Raw genomic sequence first — 10,739 nt, 5'->3', positions numbered from 1 at the left:
CGTGTCGGGCGTTCCCAGAATACCTGCGTCTCACGGCGCGTGAGGGGCAGGGGGCGCGGAAAAAAAAAAAAAAGGCCCAATATTAATTCTGCGCCTGCGCAAAGTGTAGGTTAAGCTTTGCTGACGGCTAGAACTGCGCATGCGCAAGTTGTGGGCTGAAGCTTCAAGTGGTTGAAGCAGGGGCTGCTTCTACGCTCTCAAGCTTTGGATCTAGCCAATGAAAGTTTTTGCTTTTTAATGCTGTTGCACAAATAATGACACATGGAAAAAGAGCCAAGAAGATGTATTAATAAAAGGTTTTTACCATTGTAAAGTAATTATACTCTAATATAAAGATGTTTAAAAAAAGTTTTTATTGTGGCCATATGTCTGCGGCATTCGATTTTCTGTTTTTTTCCAGTTCCAAAGACAAAAAAACCACGAAGATTTTAAAAATGTGATTTCTTACCAGCAGATGGTGCCAGCTGCGGCGCGTTGAAGAAGCCTGAAAGTGAACAAACCCTCACTCGCTAGCCTATTCGATCCACCCACCGTAGTCTTAAGCCCCCGGTGCCTTTAGCTCGGTTTCAACTGGGCTCTCAGGCCACATAGCCATCCTCGCGAGAATTTACGAGATTAGACGCGAGAGGAGGAGCCGAAGTGCGACGCTGACAAATGACAGCTCTCAGGTAGTCTCTACTGTTTTACGCACATCTGGGGCCACAGAGCGCGTGAGAAAAGGTGGCTCAGCCCCTTTTGCCCACGCCCGCGTTTCTCATGCTGCCCACGGGCCTCACTCATAGGCTGCTATGCAGCTTCCTGCGGGGATCCACTCCCACGATAGCGCGCCATGGCCTCCGGGAGACGCTCCTCGAGAGATGTAAGGCCAACTCCTTCTCCCTATACCCATCCGGCCTGGGATGTGGGCTTCCCCGTGGCGCGACAGCGACTGGGGATAACTAAGGAAGGGCTGACATGGAGGACAGTTTTCTGTTCCCCGAGTACGTCCCGGATTCGGAGCCCGCAGTGACCCTCCAGGATCAGCTGCGGGAGCTGCAGCAGCGCCAGGAGGAGGAGGAGGAGGAGCGACGGTGCTGCAGCGGCGGGAGGAGCGGTGGCAGCAGGAACTACGGAACTCCCGGCAGATGCACCCGGACCGTGTGCCAGCGCTGCTGATTGCTGGTGTTTCACCTGCACGCCTTGCACCTGCAGGTGAGCCGCGAGCAGTACCTGGAGCTGGTGACCGCCGCGCTGCGGCGGCCCAAGCTCGCCCTGGTGCTGTACATGACGGACCTCCTTGATCTGCCCGACGCCCTGCTGCCCCACCTGCCCGCGCCGGTGGGCCCCAAGCAGCTGATCTTGCTGGGAAACAAGGTGAACCTGCTGCCCCTGGATACTCCTGGCTACCGACAGCGGCTCCAGGAGCGACTGTGGAACGACTGTGCCCGCGCCGGGCTCCTGCTGCCCCCTGGCTACCGAAGGCCACAACACGCCAGCGGGGACCGGCCACGGGACGAGCAGGAGAAAGCGAATCCTTCGCCCAAGTCCAGCACGATGCTCAGAGACGTGCGGCTCATCAGCTTCAAGGCTGGCTATGGAGTCGAAGAGTTTGATCTCCGCGCTCCAGCGTCCCTGACGCTACCGCGGCGACGTGTACGTGATTGGCGCCACCAACGCTGGCAAGTGCACTGTCTTCTACACGCTTCTGGAGTCCGATTACTGCATCGCCAAGGGCGCCGAAGCTATAGACCGGATGGTCTGGTGAGCCTTAAGGCGCCAGTCCCCATCGTTTTGTGAGACGCTGGGAGTCTGATCGTGATTCAGGCACCTAATCCTGTATCTTTCATTAATGTCCACCAGGGGCTGGCTGGAGCCTTCACTTTAAAAATTATCTACCTACTTTGGTCACATTTCTCTTCTGTGTCTGTTTAGTGCTTGGAAATTCAGTATATGTTGTAGTAACTTTCCAGCATAAATAGAGTACTTCTGTGTACCAGTCCCTCTTCTAGGCACTGTATGTGAACCAGATGACAAAGTAGTTTCTGTTATCTTGGAGGTTTCCCTTGTAGCTTTAGTTCTTTGTATATTTCTCCGGAAAATCCTTCTTTCACTTTCTACACCTAGCTCCACCCCTCACTTTCTCTTCATATCTTGAGTTTACTCATGAGATTACTATACAGATTTAACATTTGAATAATTCACTAATGCAATATGATGTGTGGCTTCGCTGAGAAGAAATGTCAAAAATGTGGCTTTAAGAAACGTCTGTGCGGGCTTCCCCGGTGGTGCTTACTGTGTTCTTCGTGCTGCCTTGTTGGGCAGCAATCAGGGTGGCACAGAGCAAGAAGCCAAAATGGAAGGACTTGCCTCTGCTCCCAGGGCTTGCCATGATTTTGTGGTTAGATAAGTGCTTGGTTAAGACCATTCGCTGCTTCATTTTTCATTGAAAGTATATTGGAGCAAATCACATAGTCCCTCTGGGCCTTTCTTATCTTCATCTTCAGAATGAGAATAATACCTACCCTATCTACTTCTCAAAAAAAAAAAAAACAGAAACGTCTGTGGTAACTGCAGAATGGGTGTTTCTATGGCCCTGTTTGCCATAGAAGGCAAAACTAAATACTTCATTTGTTCCTTTGAAACCAGTATTTAACTTTGAAAAGCTGTTTTTCTCTGTAGAAAACTTTGGTTGACTTATACACACAGCAATTTTATACTGGTTGGTAGTTTTTCATTGTATAAACTAAGTTCCTTCTTCCTTTCTTAAGGAAAATCAGTGAACGTGGCTTACAATTGTGGCTTCCAACTTCCTTCCCGTTCACATTACTTCACTGGACAAGGCGGACACTGTATATCAGAAGCACGGGGGTCATACGTTACTCAAGGTGAGGCAACATGCTTTGATGGTTGTATAGTTAGGTTAACACACCCTGTAATAGTCCCACGGCCCTGCTAAAAAACACTTGGTTGGACAGAACAACTTTGTTACACCATCAGCTAGCTCTCCCCAGCCTTGTTCACCTTGAGGATTTTGGCTATAAAGTAAGGTGGGCTCTTATAGAAAAGTGATGTTGGATTGGACCGATCCTAGAATAGTGACAGAGCTGGGTTTTCTCTAGGTGACACTGTCCAATATTGTAGCGCCATGCGCCTATTTAAATAAGTTAATTAAAATGAAATAAACTTTAAAATTTAGTTCTTCCCTTGCACTAGCCACTTTTCAACTGCCCAACAGTCACATCATTGCAGAAAGTTGTACTGGATAATGTGAGTGAAGAGAAGTTACAGATTTTCTCACAACTGGGTTATGCTACTGGCATCTAGTGGGTGGAAGCCAGAGATGATGCTAAACATAATGCAATGCACAAGACAGTACCTCACAACACAGAATTATCTGGTCCAAAATATGAGTAGTGCTGAGTTGAGAAGCCCTTGTATGAGTGGAAAAGCTCTCCTCCGAGGTTCTTAATCCCAGGCACTTAGAGGTTATCGTACCTCTTCTCTCCTGCTTTACTTGCTCCTTCCTTTCACCTGCTAAGGAGTGTGTTAAAATTTCTCTGACCTTTAAAAAACAAAACTCAGTGTCCCACTTATTCCTCCTCTTTACAATCAAGCTTACTCCTCACGTCCCATGCTCTGCAGTCCCTGTTGTGCCCTTTCTATGCCACTGAAATTGTTCCAAGTTCACCAGAGACTGAATGGGGCCTGTTTACAGATCTTTAACCAGACATGGGTACACACTGTTGGCTGGTGTGTAGTGTATGATAGTTAAGGTCTCTGGAGCCAGCCTGGGTCCAAATCCTGCTCTGCTCCACCACTTAACGAAGCTGTGTGACTTTAGGTAAGTTTCCTTTACCTTTCTCTGTTGTACCTACACCACGAGGTTGTAGAGAAGATCAAGTGCAAGGGGACTGTTGTCACTGCTACGTAAGTATCTGTGGTGATGAAGATTATGGGACATACCTACTGCAAAAATAGCAGGTACGTCCAACGCAGAGGTGATTTACCATTAATTAATGCTCATACAACTGAAAATAAGTCAAAACACAAAATACACACCTGCCCTTCAACAAGGGTAAAACCAGCCTGACTTGGGAAGTAAATGCTTCTTTCTCTCTGGATTTCCTAAGAAAGCTAGAGTGAAATTAAAACTCCATCGAAATAACTGCCCTAAAGTTAATACTCCAGAGACGTGGGATTTTCAGGCTAGGGCTCCACCCCCATGCATCTGTGTAGTCTTCAGAGTAGACTCACTGATACTTCTCAAAACAACACTGAGGGGCCTCCCTGGTGGCGCAGTGGTTGAGAGTCCGCCTGCCGATGCAGGGGATACGGGTTCGTGCCCCGGTCCGGGAGGATCCCACATGCCGCGGAGCCATGGCCGCTGAGCTTGCGTGTCCGGCAAGGGGAGAGGCCGCGACAGTGAGAGGCCCACGTATTGCAAAAAAAAAAAACAACAACAACACTGAGGCTTCTCTCCCGGTGTAATACAAATGGTTTCTTGGGCTGCTCTGTGGCTCATCCTTGCCTTCTGGTTTTCTTACTCACCTCCCAAGTCAAAGTCAGTCCTGCCTCCTAATTATCACAGAGTCCAGCCTCATAGTCCAAACTGTAATCTACTTTCTTTAGGCTGTTTTGAGATCCTTAGGTATTTTCCCAGCTCCCAGTTTTACTGCCTTCTGCCCACCACAGCTGTAGTTCTCAACCAGGGTTGACTCTTACCTCAAGGGAACATTTGACAAAGACTGGAGGCGTTTTTGGTTTTCACAACTTGGTGGATGCTGAGTAGAGGCTGCTAAAAATTGTGCAATGCACAGGACAGCCTCCCGAGACAAAGAATTATTTGGCCCAAAAGGTCAATAGTGCTGAGGTTGAGAAACCCTGCTGTACGCAGATTTTTCTAAAATTCAAAGCAGGCCACAGTATTCTTTTTTGATTCTTTTCTCTTTCCTGCTTATAATTCTTTGGTAGTTCCACATTACTGAGAGAAGTCTAAACTGATAGCCACATCACTAATGCACACACACATAACATACTCTGCACAGTTAAACTACAGTTCTCTGAACTCATTATCCTTTTTCCAATCTCTGTGTCTGTACATGATACTAACCCAGGATACCTTTCCACTGAATAACTTTCATCTATTTTTCAAATTCTGCTCTTCATTAATGTTTTCCTTGACCAAACCACGTTCATTACTTCCTTCCCAATCACAGTACCTAGTAGATGCCTCTCATCACGTTTCTTACTTTGTAATTTATTTACTTGCTATTTCCACCTTCTGATCTCCTCGGGGGTAGGGACCATATAGAACATATTGTAATAGCTATCTTTGTGTCCTTAGTGCTAAACACAGAGAGATCTGTTAATAAACAGGTAAATTATTATCCAGTTACTTCCAATTCATGGAAACACCTGTAAACATAGAAGCTGAATCTTACCCATTATCCATGTACCCTTCAGAGGTGATGAGGCAGGGATTAATCTCTGTGTCCAGCCAGGCCTGTAAGAACTAAGGTATTTGGAAGGATGTTGCTTTAATTGCCCAAAATTATTGTGTCTAAGGCTTTGTGGAGGACTGTAAAAACTGTAAGCTAATAAAGCAAGATTCTGCTGTCTGGAGGTTACCACCAGTTGGATGCCCACATGGGGCCCTTGTCACTGGGATCTATAGGCTTCATCCCATCACAGAGCTCCCGGGTTTTTCATTTGACCTAGAAGTGATTTGAGGTTTTTTCAACAGTTGAATGTTTAAAAGGATTTTATTCTTGATACCTGTACAGTATTATCTTATCAGTGCCTTACTTAATATTAGAGTTATCAGGGGTTTAATTTGAACCTCCAAATATCTTCATCTTCTCTCAATGGAAGGTTCCAATGGGTGGAGAAGAAAGAATGGCAGGATTTCCTCCTCTTGTTGCTGAAGACATCACATTAGATGAAGGACTTGGGGAATCTGAAGCAGTGGCTGACATCAAGTTCTCCTCTGCAGGTAATTTTACACCAAGCACGTTTTTTTCTTTTTTAATTAATTTGGCCGCACCGCGCGGCATGTGGGATCTTAGCTCCCTGACCAGGGATCGAACCCGCACCCCCTGTAACAGAAGCACGGAGTCTTATCTACTGGACTGCCAGGGAGGTCCCTACACCAAGCACTTTTTAATAGGTGAATAAAGTAGCCTTACTGACTTTTAGTATATTTTTATACAGATGTGCCTTAACTGACATAAGCTGAATATTTTAAGAAATACATACTAGATTATTCATAAGATGTAACCTACTCTGAAAATAAATCTGTACCTTTTCACAAATGCATTGTATGCTTTTAAAAAATAGAGTGAAAGACAGCAGTAGCCTCCCTTGGGTTTCCATTTTGAGCTGTGTTTGGTGTTTTTAATAAGATAGTTGCTAACACCACCTGTGTTCTGCCATGTTCTTGCATAGGCTGGGTAGCAGTAACGCCGCAGTTTAAGGACAAACTGCACCTCCGAGGCTACACACCTCAAGGAACAGTTCTGACGGTCCAGCGCCCATTCTTGCCACGTGTAGTTAACATCAAAGGAGAGCGCATCCAGAGAAGTGTGGCCTATAAAACCAAAAAGCCTCCTGCCCTTGTGTACAATGTACAGAAAAAGAAAAAAAGATAAATATATGAAGCTGACCTGTTCACATTGAAGATTAACGATATAGAACATACTGTATATATTACATTGCATTAAATATTGCTATAATAAAACCTTCCACCACCTTTTAAGCTACCAAGGACCATGCCACTTTTTAATGAATTTAGGTTGTAAACAGAAGTTATTTTTTGCTGGGTACGTATATGTGTGTATCTGTGATTCAGATATACCTAAAAAGGAGTTCTGTTGAATTCAGGTTTCTCCCACTATATTTTTAATGAAACCAGATGGCATTTCTAATTTGGAGTCTAGTTGAGAGAGCAGCTTAGCAGTTGGCATATGAAAAAATGGCAGAAAATCAATGTCTCCAAAATACATGGGCTGAAATGAGATAGAAGCGAGTAAGTGGCTTTGCTCCACAGAGTCATCCAGGGACCCAACCGGGGGAACATGCCACAGCTTCCATCTCTGGGTCTAAGGTGGTTGCTCAAGTTGTCATCCTTTCGCAATGGTAAAAAGAGAAGAGAGTGAAGAGCATGCAGCTCCCCTACTGAAAAGAAGGGGGAAGTGCTGGAAGTTGCTCACATCACAGCGTCCATTGGTCAACACTTACATGGCCACACCCCCCATGGGGAAGCTGGAGGATGTACAGGGAAATGGGGATTTCGGACTCGTATTACTTAAGGGAAGAAGGGGAGAATGGAAACTGGAAAACAAGTAGAAGTTTCCCTTACATAATCTAAAAGGGCCTGAAAATCTTAGAAAAGAATTCATGTTATGTCTTTCTGGCATTCAGTTTCTTCTGCAAGGATCAGAGCACTTTAACCATTTTATCAACATTTGCCTGTAAACACTGTATAACATTACATCAGTCAGAAGTCTTTACCTTTATGTATTTCTAAATGAGTAAGTGGCACTAGAGCTGTGGACAATGCACTGGCCAGTCAAGTCCCAGATCCCAATGTTGAGATAAACGCTCGTGGTGTAAGCTGGCCTGAAACGCAGATCCATGAGCTTCCTATAGACTCAGGTTTAGCATGAACTTTTTTTAAAAATAAATTTATTTTATTTATTTTTGGCTGCACTGGGTCTTCGTTGCTGCGTGTGGGCTTTCTCTAGTTGGGGCGAGCGGGCGCTACTCTTCATTGCGGTGCACAGGCTTCTCATTGCGGTGGCTTCTCTTGCTGCGGAGCACGGGCTCTAGGCACACGGGCTTCAGTAGTTGTGGCACGTGGGCTCAGTAGTTGTAGCTCGCAGCCTCTAGAGCGCAGGCTCAGTAGTTGTGGTGCATGGGCTTAGTTGCTCCGTGGCATGTGGGATCTTCCTGGACCAGGGATCGAACCCGGGTTCCCTGCACTGGCAGGCGTATTCTTAACCACTGAGACACCAGGGAAGCCCTAGCATGAACTTCTTAATAATCCCATGTTCTCTGTCAATGTGTACACTCTAGCTCCCTTCTCACTAAGGATAAACGGTCAGTGTTTTAAAATGCAACTTGTCAAAACTTTGTAGGTCTCACTTTCATTGGGTTTCAAAGTGAATACTATTGACATCTTGGGAAAGGTAGTTCTTTATGTGCATCCTTCATCCCCAGATATGAAAGGCCAGGAGCAACTTCCTAGCCCCATCCCTCATCGTGACAGTTGAGAAGTACCCCTGACGTTTCCAGACCCACCCTCTAGAGGGCGGTAGCTTCCCAAGTTGAGAAAATGATTGGTAGTCGATTTCTAGTTTATTTTGGAGAGAATGAAATAGTTAATTTTACAAGTTAAAATTGTGACCATTATATTTCTATATACTGTTTATAGTTTGGAGCTAGGCCTGAATCTTTAGATAAAATGAAGAAAATATGATAAACATAGCATCTGTGGAAAAATACAGAATCCAAAAACTGATGCTGTATTTACCCTGACAACTTATAATGTATTTTAGAGAGCAGAATATTTCTCCCTCCTTATCTTCTCTCTAGGCTTTTAGACCTCTCAACCAGCAAAGATTCCATTTTTAAATGTTCATAACTTATATTCTCAGGTTTTTCTTACCTGTAAAATTCAATGGTTATGTTTTGACTGAGTCATATCTAAAAAGGTACTTTGCTAGCAATTTCAAACAGTGCAATTTACTAAGTAAGTTTCAGTCTCCCTGGTTGTAATTAGTCTCTTTGGGTCATCATTTTCTCATTTGTAAAATGGGGGAATGACAGCAGATATTTCAGTCCTAACATTTTATGATTCTCAGCAAAAACAGGCAGGAAAGCCAGGAAACGGTGGTTACAATACCTCAGACAGAAAAAGCCCTAAGACCTCAGACAACTGTGCCTAGACAGTTGAGAACTGGTGCTAGGATCTGCTATTAATTTACACCACATTCTGCCAACCTAATGCAGCCCAGGATCTCTGCTGTTCTATCCAATTGACCCACAATGGATTTTGGTTTAAGAAAGTTCTCTTACTGTGTTGGTTTCTGAGCATACGTCAGCTTACTGATACTCCTTAATCCATTGATCTTAGTGTGAAGAGTGCCCTCCCATCATTAATCATTTACACTATGACAGCACGCAGGAATTAGTAAAGAGTAGAAATTAATGGCAAGGTGTCAGTACAGCCCCCGCATGTCCACAGAACAGAAGTTGTTTTGAGGGGCTAGAAAATGATTTTGTAACTTTATACCAGTTGGTTCTGCAGCCTTGTCGTGTTCAGCATGTCACCCCTTTTGTATTCATAACACCTTAAAAGAAAGAAAATATGTGCCATCAAAGAGGTTTTTGACTTCTATGTGATATTAAATATGCATTTTTTAAAGTTCCATCATCTTTCTTCCCCTCTTTAAAACAGGAGCATTTTCTTCAAAGTTACTGAGACAAAATGAAGTTTAAACATTTTGCATTTTTAATCACCATAAACAGCAAGCCCTACTAATCATTAGGTCTTACTGTGTAGTTTCGCAGAGTCTAAATTTGTTTATGTTACTTGCAACAATTCCCATGACAACCAAGGAAAAGTGGAGCACAGATGCAATCCCGTGTGCTTGTGTTTCTTGATCACTCAGACGCTTTTTGCAAAATGTCATCCTGCAGATGACTAACTTGGAGCTCCAGCTGTGCCAGACATGGCAGAGCTGTTATTCACTGAGTAGGCACCCAGCACTGAAGCTGAGGCGAGCTGTTTTGTAGATGGCCTCTGACCATTTACCCTGGCTTCCCTCCCACTTGGCTCTGTCTTGTGGAGCAATAGAGTCATTTCCATTCTCAGAATGTTCCATTTTCTCTTGGCTGCTCTCCTCCTCCCCGGGGGATCGTTTTCTCTCAACTGTCAAAGAGTAGTGCTTAAACAATAAAAACAAAACTTCAGACTCACGTGAATCCAATACATAGCACCTCTGCCTGCTCTTAATGTCTCTGTCATGTTGTCTGCCCCGCTGATGCCCTGTAGTGGGTGGGAATGGCTAAAGATTAACATTTTAACATCATGTAGGAATGATGCCTCACTTTTCCCCTTCATGTCAAAGACCATCGACATTCTCTCATTTAATACAGGAGTTTCATGATCTGATTATTAAGTCTAGACCATCCTTAAAACACTGTTTTGCAGAAGCCTCCTTTTGCTTCTCAAACAATTCTCAGAATTTACCTTCTGGCTAATCAACCTAGTGGAAGAATTTGGTCATAATATTCTCACTGGTAGGTGCAATAGGTATGATGCTTAATCACAGTCAGTCAGTACCTCTGGCCAGTAACTGTGGTAAATCTGAGAAAACTGAGGCCACACACACACACACACACACACACACAAAGACACATGCTAGAGAACACATCATCAGATGATTTTGGACGTGAGAGACTGCCAAGATCCTTTCTAATTTTTCATAAGTCCCTCGAAAATAGCCAGCATTTGATGCATGAATGAATGAATTAGGAGGAAGAGGGGACTTTTCTGTTTTGGGAGTTGGTTTTTGCCTTCCCTGAAAAATAGCAATAGAGCAGACTTAAATTTGCTTAGTAACTTGACACTTTTCTAGGGTTTCTTCCTGTACTGCCTAAAGACAGTACCTCAGGACAGTTGTACTTGAGACTTCGCAGCTGCCATGATCATGATAGCCTATATGGCTTCTTTTTATTCCTTTACATTCTTATAATAG

At 44.3% G+C, this 10,739-nt stretch overlaps 1 pseudogene; it reads left to right on the top strand.

The window, feature by feature from the left end:
* Positions 1–954: 954 nt before the first annotated feature.
* On the top strand, positions 955–6,626 carry LOC103080015 (nitric oxide-associated protein 1-like; annotated as a pseudogene).
* Positions 6,627–10,739: the final 4,113 nt, after the last annotated feature.

Source organism: Lipotes vexillifer, unplaced genomic scaffold (assembly GCF_000442215.2).
Source record: "Lipotes vexillifer unplaced genomic scaffold, Lipotes_vexillifer_v1.1 scaffold1191, whole genome shotgun sequence".
In the NCBI taxonomy this organism is placed as follows: domain Eukaryota; kingdom Metazoa; phylum Chordata; class Mammalia; order Artiodactyla; family Lipotidae; genus Lipotes; species Lipotes vexillifer.
Note: the sequence above shows the minus strand (reverse complement) of the source record. Positions and strands in the feature narration are given on the sequence as shown.